This window comes from Gorilla gorilla, chromosome 18 (genome assembly GCF_029281585.2).
Source record: "Gorilla gorilla gorilla isolate KB3781 chromosome 18, NHGRI_mGorGor1-v2.1_pri, whole genome shotgun sequence".
Classification (NCBI taxonomy): domain Eukaryota; kingdom Metazoa; phylum Chordata; class Mammalia; order Primates; family Hominidae; genus Gorilla; species Gorilla gorilla.
The window spans coordinates 97,843,050-97,859,895 of record NC_073242.2 but is presented as its reverse complement, the minus strand read 5'-3'; the positions used below and the strand labels follow the sequence as shown (position 1 = coordinate 97,859,895).

At 45.9% G+C, this 16,846-nt stretch overlaps 2 non-coding genes across 2 annotated transcripts; both read left to right on the top strand.

Moving 5' to 3' along the window:
- The first annotated feature begins 3,923 nt into the window (after window positions 1–3,923).
- On the top strand, window positions 3,924–4,028 carry LOC115931164 (small nucleolar RNA U109). Its single transcript, XR_004067710.1, has one exon. It is a non-coding gene; the product is annotated as a small nucleolar RNA U109 (small nucleolar RNA).
- A 514-nt stretch (window positions 4,029–4,542) lies between these two features.
- LOC115931163 (small nucleolar RNA U109) lies at window positions 4,543–4,673 on the top strand. Its single transcript, XR_004067709.1, has one exon. It is a non-coding gene; the product is annotated as a small nucleolar RNA U109 (small nucleolar RNA).
- Window positions 4,674–16,846: the final 12,173 nt, after the last annotated feature.

Here is a 16,846-nt window from a genome sequence, read left to right as displayed (position 1 = left end):
TCTTGGGCTCAAGCAATCCTCCCACCTCAGTCTCCCAAGTAGCTAGGACTACAAGTGCACACCACCATGCCTGGCTAATTTTTATTTGTTGTAGAGATGGGGTCTCCCTGTGTTACCCAGGCTCCTCTGGTTTAAATACTCACAGTGGTTTTTGTCTTCCTGATTGGACCCTGACTGATAGAATAGTTAAAACTTACACAGTACTTACTACATGCCAGACACTGTTCTAAGTGCATGATGGAAGTTAGCTTATTTAATTCTACCATCAGGGGAATGATTACACATTACAGATGAGAAAGCTGAGGCACAGAGAGTTTGATCTAGCCCAGCAAGATCCCATATCTGGATCCATATCAAAAGTTGCCCAGGAAGGCCAGGTGCAGTGGCTCACACCTGTAATACCAGCTCTTCAGGAGGCCGAGGCTGGCGGACTACTTGAAGTCAGGAGTTCGAGACCAGCCTGGCCAACATGGAGAAACCCAAAAATTAGCCAGGTATGGTGGCATGGGCCTGTATTCCTAGATACTCGGGAGGTTGAGGCAGGAGAATCGCCCAAACCCAGGAGACGGAGGTTGCCATGAGCCGAGACAGTGTCACTGCACTCCAGCCTGGGCGACAGAGCAAGACTGTCTCAGAAAAAAATAAAAATAAAAATAAAATAAAATAAAAATAGAGGAAGTGATGGATGCCATCCTATCCCCCCTGAATCAGACTCTTCCAATCTATTGGGCCCAGCAATCTGGAGATGTAATAAGCTCTCCAGGTGATTTTGATGCAGTTAACCCAGCACCTTTCCATGAACTGGTACTATCTGAGAAAGCATAACTTCGTTTTGGTGATGAGCACACCAAGATTTAGATCAGTAATGTGACCTGCCCATGGGTGCACAGCAAGCTCAGTGGCAGACAAAAAACAGGGCCAAGGACAGCACTTTCTGCTTCCCCCACCACTTTCTCGTTCAAGGTCAAATGTCTGGTTCTGATGTTTGGACTTGCTTCTCCTTCAAGCCATCTGAACCCACTTCTTATGATAAATATTTTGGAAAATTTAGTATATCAACAGATGTATATGCAGGATTGCTGAGTGGCTGATCAGTGTTTGGGAAAAGGAGGAGGGAGGCAGTTTAATTCACTTAATCTCTTATTTTCCAGCTGTTCTGAATAACTTTAGAGAGCTTGTTAACTCTTCCACATACTACCTTCCCCTTATTAATTCATTAAGACTGTGGTCAGGCCAAGAATCTATCTATCTATCTATCTATCTATCTATCTATCTATCTATCTATTTTTTTTTTTTTTTAAGACGGAGTCTCGCTCTGTCGCTCAGGCTGGAGTGCACTGGCGGGATCTCTGCTCACTGCAAGCTCCACCTCCTGGGTTCACGCCATTCTCCTGCCTCAGCCTCCTGAGTAGCTGGGATTACAGGCACCTGCCACCACACCTGGCTAATTTTTTGTATTTTTAGTAGAGACGGGGTTTCACCGTGTTAGCCAGGATGGTCTCGATCTCTTGACCTCGTGATCTGCCCGCCTTGGCCTCCCAAAGTGCTGAGATTACAGGCGTAAGCCACCGTGCCCGGCCAAGAATCTACATTTTTTAACTGAGGCCCAAAGTCATGTGACAATTTGAGAAACTAGAATCAAAATCCAAAACGCCCAGAATCTGAACGCACTTCCGCAAAATGTCAGCTCCATAAGAATTGGATTTTTGTGTTGTGGTGCACACTTGTGATCCCAGCTACGCAGGAAGCTGAGGTGGGAGGATTGCTTGAATCTGGGAGGTGAAGGCCGCAATGAGCCTTGATCATGCCACTGCACTCCAGCGTGGATGATGGAGTAAGACCCTGTCTCAAAAAAAAAAAAAAAAAGGCTGGGTGCGGTGCTCATGCCTGTAATGTCAGCACTTTGGGAGGCCAAGGCAGGTGGATCACTTGAGGTCAGGAGTTGGAGACCAGCCTGGCCAACATGGTGAAACCCCATCTCCACTAAAAACACAAAAATTAGCTGGCCATGGTGGTGCACGCGTGTGATCCCAGCTACTCAGGAGGCTGAGGCAGGAGAATTGCTTGAACCAGGAAGGTGGAGTTTCCAGCGAGCCAAGATGTTGCCATTGTACTCCAGCCTGGGCGACAAAAGCGAAACTCCAACTCAAAAAAAAAAAAAAAAAAAATAACGGCCGGGTGCGGTGGCTCATGCCAGTAATCCCAGCACTTTGGGAGGCTGAGGCAGGCAGATCACCTGAGGTCAAGAGCTCAAGGCCAGCCTGGCCAACATGGTGAAACCCCTTCTCTATTAAAAATACAAAAATTAACTGGGCGTGGTGGTGTGTGCCTGTAATCCCAGCTACTCAGGAGGCTGAAGCAAGAGAATCTCTTGAACCCGGGAGGCAGAGGTTGCAGTGAGCCGCAAATGATTGTGCCATTGCACTCCAGCCCAGGCAATAGAGCGAGACTCCATTTCAAAAATAAAGAAAGAAATAAAAATAATATCTAGGCGCAGTGGCTCACGCCTGTAATCTCAGCACTCTGGGAGGCTGAGGCGAGCGGATCACCTGAGGTCAGGGGTTCGAGACCAGCCTGGCCAACGTGGTAAAACCCCGTCTCTACTAAAAATACAAAAATTAGCTGGGCATGGAGGCAGGTGCCTGTAATCCCAGCTACTCGGGAGGCTGAGGCAGGAGAATTGCTTGAACTCGGAGGCAGAGGTTGCAGTGAGCCGAGACTGCACCATTGCATTCCAACCCGGGCGACAAGAGTGAAACTCTGTCTCAAAATGATAATAATGATAAGTAAAGAATAATTGCCTCTTGCGAAAAAAGTAGTACATAAATGCACAAAGTATGTAATAAGTAGTATTTTCCAAAAGAAAGCCTGTTAATGTCACCTTCTCTGAATAAAAACCCTTTAATGGTTTCCCATTCTCTGAAATAAAAGCTCTTAACAAAGTCTTCAGGGGCTGTCTGGTCTGGCCCCTGACTACTCTCCCGCCCACATTGCCCTGTGCTCTAGCCGTAGGTCCTCTGTCCATCCCTTGAATGTGCCGTAATCTTTTCTGCTACAGGTCTTTTGCTCCTGCTCTTTCCTCTGCCTGGAGCACTCTTCTTTGTTTCTTCTTTTCCACTTAATTTACACTTATCCTTCAATCTTAGCTGAGTGCTGTTTCCTTAGGGAAGCCTTCCCTGACTTCTCTAACTAGGTCAGAAAACTTTTTTTTTTTTTTTTGAGACAAAATCTTGCTCTGTCACCCAGACTGGAAGGAAGTGGCACCATCTAGGCTCACTGCAACCTCTACTCCCACCAACCCTCCAGCCCCCCTGGGCTCAATCAGTCCTCCTACCTCAGCCTCCCAAGTAGCTGAAACCACAGGTGCACACCACCATGCCATGTTAATTTTTGTACTTTTTGTAGAAATGGGGTTTTGCCATGTTGCCCAGGCTGGTCTCAAACTCCTGGGCTCAAGTGATCCTCCTGCCTTGGCCTCCCAAAGTGCTGGGATTCCAGATATTCGAACCATTGTGCCCAACCAGAGCCCAATATTTTATGCTCTTGTAGGACTGAATATACTAGCTCTTGTCATTGTTTAAATTGTCCATTTATGTGTAGACAACTTGGCTAATTATCCACATTTAATTTTAATCTTTGGTTAAATTATATCTCCTCACTAGGCTGTGAACCATATGAGGACAGAGAGTGTTTAAGCTCACGGTTAGATCCCCAGGATTCAAAACAGCAAATAATAGGTGCTCAATAAATACTTATTGAATGAATGAATGGAGAACAGACATCAAAACCACATTTCCAGGTGATGAAATTATGAGTAATTTTGTCCTCTCTCTCTCTGCGGCATATCTGTATCTTTTTTTCCTATTCGTTTTCTACTAAAAAAAGTGTGCTAACTGTGAGTTAAAAACTAGTCTTTTGTGGACTAGTGTGGAACTGTCTACTCCTCATTCCTGTGGAAGCAGGAATACATTCATAACATGCTCCATTAAAAAAGGAGTTCTAGGCCAGGCAGAGTGCCTCATGCCTGGAATCCCAGCACTTTGGGAGGCCGAGGCAGGAGGATGGCTTGAGGCCAGGAGTTCAACACCAGTTTGGGCAACATAATGAGCCCCCTGTCTCTATGAAAAAATAAAAATAAATTAATAAATAAAAATTAGCCAGTCATGGTGGCACACACTTATAGTCCCAGGTACTCAGGAGGCTGAGGATCGCTTGAGCCCGGCAGGTTGAGGCTGCAGTGGGCTGTGATTGTGCCACTGCACTGCAGCCTGGGCAACCCGGCAAGACCCTGTCTCAAAAAAAAAAAAAAAAAAAAAAAAGGCCAGATGTGGTGGCTCACGGCTGTAATCCCAGCACTTTGGGAGGGCAAGGCAGGTGGATCACCTGATGTCAGGAGTTTGAGACCAGCCTGACCAACGTGGCGAAAGCCTGTCTCTACCAAAAATAAAAATTAGCCGGTTGTGGTGGTGGGCACCTGTAATCCCAGCTACTCGGGAGGCTGAGGCAGGAGAATCGCTTGAACCCGGGAGCCAGAGGTTGCAGTGAGATGAGATCGCGCCATTGCACTCCAGCCTGGACGACAGAGCGAGACTTCATCTCAAAAAAAAAAAGGATCCTCAGGGCTGCCAACCTTATAGTAGAAGTTGAGGTGGTAGTGGATTTCTCCTACACAAAAGACCAAGTAAACAAAAAGGAAAAAAAGTTTAAAGAAACAAAACACCAGTCTTATCTGAGTTCTAGTTTTCCAGGGTGTGATCCAGAACCTATGGATCAAAACCAGAAAGAACAACCAGAATCCAGCAGCAATTCAGCGTGAGGCACTAACAGTTCTCCTGCTTCCCAATACCCCCTACCCCACCTCTGCCCCCACCCAGGAATCTTCGTTTTGCAGGTCCCTGTAGCAGTCCTGGCTTTCACACCCTCATACACAATAGTTAAGGACACCAAAGCCCATTTGCCCGCCCTCTTTGATAAAACAGTGACAGCAAGACAAAACATCACCAGCAAAAGTCTTTAAAAATTTAAAGACCCTGATAAAGTCCTCCATTCCACACCTGCCAGGGAAGGAAATGGCCTCTGGCAAGTGCCTCTGTTGCTGCCCCCACTCCCACCTCCCAACACCTTTTCTACAAACATCCCCTTCTCAACTTGTCCTCAGCTGCCTGCTAGAGGGCACCAGATCCACTCGCCTGAGGAGGAAGGGGAAGCCCCCACGACCCCACTGTGTAGTCATGGGGATGAAACTAATGGGTTGATGTTCTTCAAGCATTTGGAGGATCAAAGCCTGAGATCTGAGGCCTTGGCGAGAACACAGCGCTTGCAGGCATGGGTGGGCACAAGCCAAGAGGCCCCCCGGATCACACAGGGCCAGGTGCTGTGCACACTCGGGTAGGGGCCGCTTGCCGACAGACAGGTGTGAGGGCTGGCCCAAGAAAGTCAGATCCCTAAAGTGATACTACAGAAAAGGAAGAATTCTGAAACATTGTAATTAAATTAATACAGGAATTTGGGAAGGGGAGGGAAAGTAAAGGACAAGGAAGAAGAAAACAAGAAAACAACAATCACTCATTATCTCTCCAGATCAAATTAACCTATGCTAGGAGTTTAGTTTATTTGCTCCTAGTCTTTTTTTTTTTCTTTTTCTTTTTTCTTTTCTTTTTCTTTTTTTTTTTTTTTTTTTTGAGACAGAGTCTCGCTCTCTCGCCCAGGCTGGAGTGCAGTGGCATGATCTTGGCTCACTGCAACTTCTGCCTTACGGGTTCAAGCAATTCTCCAGCCTCAGCCTCCGGATTAGCTGGGATTACAGGCGTGTGCCACCATGCCTGGCTAATTTTTTGTATTTTTAATAGAGGTGGGTTTTCACTGTGTTAGCCAGGATGTTCTCGATCTCCTGACTTCGTGATCCGCCCGCCTCAGCCTCCCAAAGTGCTGGGATTACAGGCGTGAGCCACTGCGCCCGGCTGCTCCTATTAATTTTTATTTTTTGAAACAGTCTTGTTACGTCACCCAGTCTGGAGCACAGTGGTGCAATCATGACTCACTGTAGCCTCGACCTGGGCTTAAGCCATCCTTCCATCCCAGCCTCTGGAGTAGCTGTGACTACAGGAGCACACCACCACACTCAGCTAATTTTTGTATTTTTTGTAGAAATGGGATTCCACCATGTCACACAGGCTGGTCTTGAGCTCCTGGGCTCAAGAAATCTACCCACCTCGGCCTCCCAAAGTTCTGGGATTACTGGCATAAGCCACTGCACCCACTCCAAGCTACTACTTTTTCCTGCAGATATTGACATGATAATATGTTTCTCCTTTAACCAGGTAATGTGGTGCATTACATGAATACGGTTTCTGCAGTTGAAATGCCCTTGCATTCCTGGGATAATCAATTGCAATTATTTTCTACTGTGAGTTCCTTTTCTAGCCCCCTGTCTCAGTTTATGCCTTGGAGGGGCAAAGTTATTTCCGGTCTTGGCTCCTTGTCAAAAGCTCTAGTTTCTTAGCCGGAATGTTATAGAAGCTTCCAGAAACTTGGTTTGCTCATTAGTGATGTGGTAGGAGTGGTCTCACTCATTGCTGAGGTGGGGACAATGAAGTGGGAACAAAAGGAAGTGAGGGAGGTCTTGCTCTCACGAGCCTGGATAGTTCTCACAGGAATTAATTAGTTCCCTAGAGAATGGGTTGCTATAAAGCCAGGATGCCCATCAGGTTCCCCCCCACCCCACAGGTGTCCATTTCCCCTTTGACATTCACCACATTGTAACACAGCGCAAAAGTTCTTGCCAGAGCCAGGGCCATGTCCTTGAATTTCTCAGCCGGCAGAACTGTGAGGTTAATAAATCTTTCATTATAAGTTACCCAGCCTCAGGGATTCTTTTATAGCAACACAAAGTGAACTAAAACAGTCAGCATTGAAAATAAATGAAGTACTGGCCGGGCACAGTGACTCATGCCTGTAATTCCAGAACTTTGGGAGACCGAGGTGGGTGAATCACTTGAGGTCGGGAGTTCGAGACCAGCCTGGCCAACATGATGAAATCCCGTCTCTACCAAAAATATAAAAAAATAGCCAGGTATGGTGGTGGGTGCCTATAATCCCAGCTACTTGGGAGGCTGAGGCAGGAGAATTGCTTGAACCCGGGAGGCAGAGGTTGCAGTGAGCTGAGATCGTGCCACTGCACTCCAGCCTGGGCGACAGAGCAAAACTCCATCTCAAAAAAGAAAAAGAAAAGAAATGAAGTACTGATACAAGCTGTGGATGAACCTTGAAAATATTATTTAAAGTGAAAGCAGCCTGTCACAAAAGCCAGTCACAAAAAAATACAACTGTTTTATTAGTCAACTAATACATCTAATAGTTTGCCTATGCTGGACATTTCATATAAATTAATACAATTAATCGTATTAATTTTTTTTTTTTTGAGACAGAATTTCACTCCTGTTCCCCAGGCTGGAGTGCAATGGCGCAATCTAGGCTCACTGCAACCTCCGCCTCCTGGGTTCAAGTAGTTCTCCTGCCTGAGCCTCCTGAGTAGCTGGGATTACAGGCACCCGCCACCACGCCCAGCTAACTTTTTGTATTTTTAGTAGAGACGGGGTTTCACCGTGTTGGCCAGGCTGGTCTTGAACTCTTGACCTCAAGTGATCTGCCCACCTCAGCCTCCCAAAGTGCTGGGATTACAGGCATGAGCCATCGCACCCAGCCAGTTGTATTAATTGAAAATTGTGTTAATTTATATGAAATGTCCAGAATAGGCAAATCTATAGAGACAAAAAGCAGATTGGTGTTTGGCTGGTGCTGGGGAGTTTGGGAAGAAATGAGGCATGATTACAATGGGAATGAGGCTTCTTTTTAGGGTGATGAAAATGTCCTAAAATTGATTATGGTAATGTTTGTGTAAGTCTGTGAATATACAAAAAACACTGAGTTGTACACTTTAAATTGGGGAATTGTGTGGCAGATGCATTACATCTCAAATAACGCTGTTACTTTTTAAAAGCTTTAAAAAGTAGCGTGCAACGCAATTTCCCTAAGGGAGTTATTACTGCAGACATCCCATGTGAACATGTGTCACAGCTAACACTGAGATCAATCAGACCACAAATGACTCCAGCCAATCGCACTTGGCAATGCTTGGTCATGCACTGGTCACACGGAGCTAACGGTTCTTAATAACACTGATCATGGGAGTTTACAGGCCATTTCCTAGATACCATGTTTGGGCTGACAAAGCCAATTTCCCAGAGCATGTATAGTGATGGTTCATAGCAAAGGCTCTGCAATGAGACAAATTCGACTTGGAACCTGGGCTCTGTCTTGTGACCACTGGCAAGTTAGCCTCTCAGTCGCAGTTTTCTCGTGCATAGAATAGAGCTAATGCCTACCCTATAGGGTGATTAATGTCTACCCTATAGGGGATTAAATAAAATGCTATTTGCAGAACAATGATCACAGTGCCTAGAACTGGGGAAAGGATCAGTACATAGTAACTGGCATCATTAATAGTAAGGCATATAAAAAACTGAGCAGTGTCTGGCCCTTAGGGAGTGGTCAAAACACAAAATGATAAAGTTACACTTTTCTTTTTTTTTTTTTTTTTTTTGAGATGGAGTCTCGCTCTGTCACCCAGGCTGGAGTGCAGTGGCAGGATCTCGGCTCACTGCAAGCTCCGCCTCCTGGGTTCAGGCCATTCTCCTGCCTCAGCCTCCCGAGTAGCTGGGACTACAGGCGCCTGCAACCACACCCGGCTAATTTTTTGTATTTTTAGTAGAGACAGGGTTTCACTGTGTTAGTCAGGACGGGCTCGATCTCCTGACCTCGTGATCCACCCGCCTCCCGAAGTGCTGGGATTACAGGCGTGAGCCACCGCGCCTAGCCAAAGTTACACTTTTCACAAAAAAAGTATCTATGAGACAGAATAAACTTTCCAGACAAGGGCAGAGAATTTGAATTCTGTTGCTAAAAAACAAAAGTAGGTAACTTTGGATGTTGCTACTTGCTCACAACCTGGCTTTCACCTGATTCTACAGCCTAAAGCACCAGGTTCTCTCCTGACGCCTCTTGACCAATCCCATCACATCACTAATAAGCAAACCAAGTTTCCAGAAGCTTCTAGAACATTCCAACTAAGAAACTGGAGTTTTTGACAAGGAGCCAAGACAGGAAATGTCATTGTCCCTCCAAGGCATGGACTGAGACAGGGAGCTAGAAAAGAAACTCACAATAGAAAATAAATGCAATTGGCCGAGCACGGTAGCTCATGCCTGTAATCTCAGCACTTTGGGAGGCTGAGGCGAGCGGATCACGAGGTCAGCAGTTTGAGACCAGCCTGGCCAACGTGGTGAAACCCCGTCTCTACTAAAAATACAAAAATCAGCCAGGCATAGTGGAGGGCGCCTGTAATCCCAGCTACTCAGGAGGGTAAGGCAGGAGAATTGCTTAAACCTGGGAGGCAGAGGTTGCAGTGAGCCAAGACTGCACCACTGCAGCCCAGCCTGGGTGACACGGCAAGACTCTGTCTCAAAAAACAAAAAAAAAAAGAAAGAAAGAAAATAAATGCAATTGATTATCCCAGGAAGGCAAGGGCATTTCAACAGCAGAAAATCTTTTCATGTAATGCACCATATTCCCTGGTTAACAGAGAAAAATATGATCATCTCAATATCTGCAGGAAAAATTAATAGTTCGGGCTAGGCAAGGTGGCTCATGCCAGTAATCTCAGAACGTTGGGAGACAAAAGTGGGCGGATTGCTTGAGCCCAGGAGTTGAGACCAGTCTGGGCAACATGGTGAAATATCACCTCTACAAAAAAATACGAAAATTAGCTGAGTGTGGTGGTGTGTGCCTGTTGTCTCAGCCACTCAGGAGGCTGAAGCTGCAGGATGGCTTGAGCCCAGGAGGTCGAGGTTGCAGTGAGTCATGATAGTACCACTATACTCTAGCCTGGACAACAGAGCAAGAAAAAAGTCTCCCAAAAAAAATAAAAGAACATGCAGAAAGGACATAAACTACCTCTTTAGAGCGTTTGCCTCTTGGAAGGCAATAAGATTTTTATTTTATTTCTGAATAGAAATTGAGAAGGAGGGCTGGGCACGGTGGCTCACGCCTGTAATCTCAGCACTTTGGGAGACTGAGGCAGGAGAATCGCTTGAACCTCGGAGGTAGAGGTTGCAGTGAGCTGAGATCGTACCATTGCACACCAGCCTGGGCCAGAGCAAGACTCTAGACTCTGTCTCAAACAAACAAACAACAAAAGAAAGAAAGAAAAGAAATTGAGAAGGAGGTCAGGTGCAGTGGCTCACACCTGTAATCCCTTCATATAACAATGATTTTACAATATTCTCTGTAGAGAGAGCAGAAAAATAATTTAGTCTTTTTTCTAGAATGGTTGAACAAAAACTATTGATTAGTATTAGCAGTTTAGAAAAGTTTAACATTATTGATAAGTAAATTTTTATTATTTTATATGCATTTCAAAATTTATATATATATATATATATTTTTTTTTTTTTTGAGACAGAGTCTCGCTCTGTTGCCCAGGCTGGAGTGCAGTGGCGTGATCTCAGCTCACTGCAACCTCTGCCTCCCAGGTTCAAGTGATTCTCCTGCCTCAGCCTCCTGAGTAGCTGGGATTACAGGTGCATGCCACCATGCCTGGCTAATTTTTTTGTATTTTTAGTAGAGTTGGGGTTTCACCATGTTGGTCAGGCTGGTCTTGAACTCCTGACCTTGTGATCTGCCCGCCTCAGCCTCCCAAAGTAAATTTTTTTTTTTACAGTAAAAAATGAGAGGTCAGGAGTGGTGGCTCACACTTGTAATTCCAGCACTTTGGGAGGCCAAGGTGGGAGGATTGCTTGAGCCCAGGAGTTCTAAACCAGTCTAGGCAACATGATGAGACCCCTTCTCTACAAAAAATACCAAAAAAATTACCAGGCATGATACCGTGCCTGGCTGAATTCCTGTGTTGAATTCCTGTGTTTAAATCTCTTGCTGGTGGGGCACTTTGAGCCACTGTGCCTGCCCAGCAAGAGATTTAAACACAGGAATTCTGATAAATTTTATTTCATAAGATTCTCACTTATAAAAAAGAAATGGCTGCATACAGTGGCACATGCTTTTGTTCCAGCTACTCCGGAGGTTGGGGCAGGAAGATGGCCTGAACCCAGGAGTTGGAAGCTAGCCTGGGCAACATAGTGAGACCTCATTTAAAAAAAAGAAAAAGAAAAAGAGGCCGAGGGTGGTGGCTCGAGCCCATAATCCCAACACTTTGGGAGGCCGAGGTGGGTGGATCACCTGAGGTCAGGAGTTTGAGACCAGCCTGGCCGACATCATGAAACCTCTTCTCTACTAAAAATACAAAAAATTAGCCAGGCGTGGTGGTGGGCACCTGTAATTCCACCTACTTGGGAGGCTGAAGCAGGAGAATTGCTTGAACCCGGGAGGCAGAGGTTGCAGTGAGCCCAGATCGCACCATTGCACTCCGGCCTGAGTGGCAGAGGGAGATTCCTTAAAAAAGCAAGTCTTTAAAAAAATAAATAAAATAAAAGATGCATTTGTATGTATATGCTCTGTATCAGTTAAGTATTACTGTGTAACAAAGCACTCCAAAATTTAGTTCTTAAAACAACCAACATTCTCTTTACTTATAATTCTGTGGGTCAGCAATTTAGGCTGTGATCAGCTGGACGGTTCTTCTGCTAGTTTCACCTTGAATCCCTCAAGCAGCTGCAGTCATCTTGTGGCTGGAATAGGATTGGATGGCTTAGGATAGCCTCATTCACATCTGGTGATGGGTGTTGGTTCTGAGCTAGGCCTCTCTGACTGATTGGGCTTTTGTGTGTGTGTGTGTGAGAGAGAGAGAGAGAGAGATGGGGTTTCTTATTTTTGAGACAGAGTCTCGCTGTGTTACCCATGCTGGAGTGCAGTTGCCCAATTAGGGCTCACTGCAACCTCCAACTCCCAGGCTCAAGCCACCCTTCCATCTCAGCCTCTTGAATAGCTGGGACTACAGGTGCATGCCACCATGCCTGGCTTTTTTTTTTTTTTTGTAGATACAGGGGCTTGCTATGTTGTATGTTGCCCAAGACTGTCTTGAACTCCTGGGCTCAAGCGATCCTCCTGACTTAGCCTCCCAAAGTGCTGGGATTATAGGTGTGAGCCCATGTGCCCAGCCTTGGGCTTCTTTTTTATTTATTTTTTTGAGATGGAGTTCTGCTCTGTCACCCAGGCTGGAGTGCAGTGGCACAATCTCGGCTCACTGCAAGTTCCACCTCCTGGGTTCAAGTGATTCTTCTGCCTCAGCCTCCCGAGTAGCAGTAGCTGGGACTACAGGCATGTGCCACCACGCCCAGCTAATTTTTGTATTTTTAGTAGAGATGTGGTTTCACCAAATTGGCCAGGCTGGTCTTGAACTCCTGACCTCGTGATTCACCTGCCTCAGCCTCCCAAAGTGCCGGGATTACAGGCATGAGCCACTGCCCTTGGCTGCCTTGGGCTTATTTATACAGCAGTGGTAAAACTTCCAAAGGCCAAGGGCAGAAGCTGCAGGGTCTTTTAAGGTCTAGGTGTGTGATGGTTAATTTTATGTGTCAACTTCACTGGGCTAAGGAATGACCAGATAGCTGGTAAAACACTTCTGGGTGTGTCTGTGAGGGTGTTTCTGGGGGAGATTAGCATTTGAATCAGTAGACCCAGTACAGAATTTGGCCCTCTCCAATGTGGATGGGCATCATCCCATATATTTGGGGCCCAAATAGAACAAAAAAGTCAAGGAAGGTAAGAGCCTCTCTCCATCTTTCTCTTCTTGAGATGGGATACCTATCTTCCCCTGCTCCTGGGCTCAAGTGATCCTCCCACCTCACCCTCCCAAAGTGCTGGGATTATAGGCATGAGGCACCACACCCAGCCCACAAGGGTTCTTATATGTGAAAGAGGGAGCATCAGAGTGTGAGCCACTATGCCCAGCCAGGGTGATCATTTTAAAGGTGAAATCAAATCACATCACTCCTCCATTCAAAACACTCCAAGACTTCATGTTTCACCCCGAATACACGTTTGTTTGTTTGTTTGTTTGTTTTTTGAGACGGAGTCTCGCTGTGTCGCTCAGGCTGGAGTACAGTGGCGTGACCTCGGCTCACTGCAACCTCTGCCTCCCAGGTTCAAGCAATTCTCCTGCCTCAGCATCCCGAGTAGCTGGGATTACAGGCGTGTGCCACCATGCTGGGCTAATTTTTTGTATTTTTAGTAGAGACAGGGTTTCACCATATTAGCCAGGATGGTCTCGATCTCCTGACCTTGTGATCTGCCCACCTCGGCCTCCCAAAGTGCTGAGATTACAGGCATGAGCCATGGCGCCCAGCCAGTAAAAGTTTTTTTGTTTGTTTTGTTTTGTTTTGTTTTGAGGAGTTTTGCTCTTGTTGCCCAGGCCAGAGTGCAATGGCGCAATCTTGGCTCACTGCAACCTCCGTCTCCCTGGTTCAAGTGATTCTCTTACCTCAGCCTCTCAAGTAGCTGGGATTACAGGCATGTGCCACCAAGCCTGGCTAATTTTGTATTTTTAGTAGAGATGGGGTTTCACCATATTGGCCAGGCTGGTCTTGAACTCCTGACCTCAGGTGATCCCCCCACCTCAGCCTCCCAAAGTGCTGGGATTACAGGCGTGAGCCACCACGCCCGGCAGATCTAGCTATGTTAATAGAGATTCTTTACAAATGCAGATTTTCCCCTGTAAAGAATAGCTTTGTCGGGCCATTTTAAAATATGACAAAGAAATATGTTTTGGTGTAAAATATTTTTATTTTCTTCCTTGTCTCCTAATGTTACAACAGAGTCAGGTTGGAAAGTTAGTCACGATATACAGGATTAAAGAAAATCCATCTGATGAGAATTTATTATTTGTAGGGCATGACTCCCCAGACCCCTTAGATAGGAATTTGGACAAGATAAAAAAAGAAATCACAGTTTAGGCCTCAGGACAAATCCAGGTCAGTTTGTGGACATGCTAAGTTTGAAATGCCTCTCAAAAGTCCATGTGGGGATGTTGAGTAGGCAATCGGATATGTAAATTTAGAATAAAGGAGAGAGAACTTGGCTACAGATATAAATTCAGGAATAATCTTATAGTAATTAAATCCATGAGGCCGGGCACAGTGGCTCACACCTGTAATCCTAGCACTTTGGGGGGCCGAGGCGGGCGGATCACCTGTGGTCAGGAGTTCGAGACCATCTTGGCCAACATGGTGAAACCTCGTCGCTACTAAAAAAAAAAAAATTATCTGGGTGTGGTGATGGGCGCCTGTAATCCCAGCTACTCAGGAGGCTGAGGCAGGAGAATCACTTGAACCTAGGAGGCAGAGGTTGCAGTGAGCTGAGATCGAGCCACTGCACTCCAGCCTGGGAAACAGAGTGAGACTGTCTGAAAAAAAAAGAAAAAAGAAAAGAAACTCTCAAAGCACACACACTTTGGTAGTAGTTTGATATCAAAACTGGCCACCCTTACCCCTCACTGTATCTTCATCCTTTATAATAAGACTTTGCAGCCTCTTTTATCTAAATGGTGGCATCTGTTTCTCCAATCCTATAATCTGGGCTGGCCTTGCTTTGGCCAACATAATGCAGCAGAAATGATGGTGTCCACACCTGGGCCTTGCACACGTCTGCTCTTCTCTTGTGAGACTGCCTCTGCTGTGAAAACAAGCCCAGGCTAGATTGTCGGAGCACCGTGGCCCAGTCAACCCTGTTGCTTAGATAATAGGCAGCCAAAAGCCACCACTGCACTCTAGCTTGGGCAACAGGAGTGAAACCCCATCAAAAAAAAAAAAAATCCATGAAATTGCATGAGATTACCAAGGGAGGGAGTGTAGATAAAGCAAATATTAAAGGACTGAGCCCTGAGGCATATCCAACTTTAAGAGGCTAGGCAGATAAGAAAGCAACACAGGAGACTGAGGAAGAGTAACCAATCAGGTGGTAGAAATGGAGGAGAGAGTGCCATACTCAATTAAGGAAAGAAAGAGTTTTGTAAGGGCTGGGCACAGTGGCTCAGGCCTGTAATCCCAGCACTTTGGGAGGCCAAGGCAGGTGGATCAGTTGAGGTCAGGAGTTCAAGACCAGCCTGGCCAACATGGTGAAACCTCATCTCTACTAAAAATACAAAGATAAACTGGGCATGGTGGCCCATACCTGTAATCCCAGCTACTCCAGGAGGCTGAGGCAGGAGAATCACTTGAACCCGGGAGGCAAAGGTTGCAGTGAGCTGAGATCACGCCATTGCACTCCAGCTTGGCAACAGAGTGAGAATCCATCTCAAAAAAAAAAAAAGAAAGTTTTGTAAGGAGCAGGGAGTGATCAGCTGAGTCAAATTCTGCAGCTGATAGGTTAAGCAAGAGTAGGACTCCTCAATGGCCATTGGATCTCCTCAAGTGGAAATCACTGGTGAGCTTTGAGACATTTTGGTGGACTGTTGGGGTGAAAGCTGAATTGTAATTGTAGTGAGAAGAAACAGGAGGAGGAGAGGAATTGGAGGCACGAGCTCAGACAAGCTTTTCAGGAGATTTTCTGGAAAGAGAGGGAGCAGAGTAATTAGGTAAGAGCAGGAGGAAGATGTGAGGTCAAGCTAGGAACTTTTTCCCAACATTTTATTGTGAAAGTTTTCAAACATAACAAAAAGTTGAAAGAATTTTACAGTGAACATATACAGACCCACTCTCTGGATTCTGCAACCAACATTTTACTATACTTGCTTTATCACGTGTATGTCCATCTATCCCTCCCTAAGACAGGTTTATTTTCTTTTTTCTTTTTCTTTTCTTTCTTTCTTTTTTTTTTTTTTGAGACATGGTCTTGCTCTGTTGCTCAGGCTGGAGCACAGTTGTGTGATCATGGCTCACTGCAGCTTTGACCTCCTGGGCTCAAATGATTCTCCCACCTCAGTCTCCCCAGTAGGTGAGACCACACTTTTAAAAATGTTTTGGCCAGGCACGGTGGCTCACACCTGTAATCCCAGCACTTTGGGAGGCCGAGGAGGCTGGATCACCTGAGGTCGGGAGTTCAAGACCAGCCTGGCCAACATGGTGAAACCCCGTCTCTACTGAAAATACAAAATTAGCCAGGTGTGGTGGTGCATGCCTGTAATCCCAGCTACTTGGGAGGCTGAGGCAGGAAAATCACTTGAACCCGGGAGGCGGAGGTTGCAGTGAGCTGAGATTGCACCATTGCACTCCAGGCTGGGCAACAAGAGCGAGACTCTGTCTCAAAAAAAATTTTTTTTTTCTGTAGAGGTGGGGTCTCACTATGTTGCCGGGGCTGGTCTTGAACTCCTGGACTCAAGTGATCCTCCTGCCTTGGCTTCCCAAAGTGCTGGGATTACAGGCATGAGCCACTTCGCCTAACAGGTATTAGTTTTTTTTGTTTGTTTTTTTGAGACGGAGTCTCACTCTGTTGCCAGGCTGGAGTGCAGTGGCACGATCTCGGCTCACTGCAACCTCTGCCTCCTAGGTTCAAGTGATTCTCCTGCCTCAGCCTCCCGAGTAGCTGGGATTTTTTTTTTTTTAACATTGATAAATTACAGGCTGATTAAAGTTTGATGGGAAAAATGCAATGGGTGGAGGAGACTGAGGATACGGGAGAAAGAGGGAGGGATTTTTGAAGCAATTGGCTGAGTGGAAAAAAGGGGCTAAGATCTACTGCTAAGTGATGGATTGATCTTTATTTTTTTATTTTTTATTTATTTTTTATTTTTATTTATTTATTTTTTTGAGATGGAGTTTCGCTCTTGTTGCCCAGGCTGGAGTGCAATGGCATGATCTTGGCTCACCGCAACCTCCGCCTCCCGGGTTCAAGCGATTCT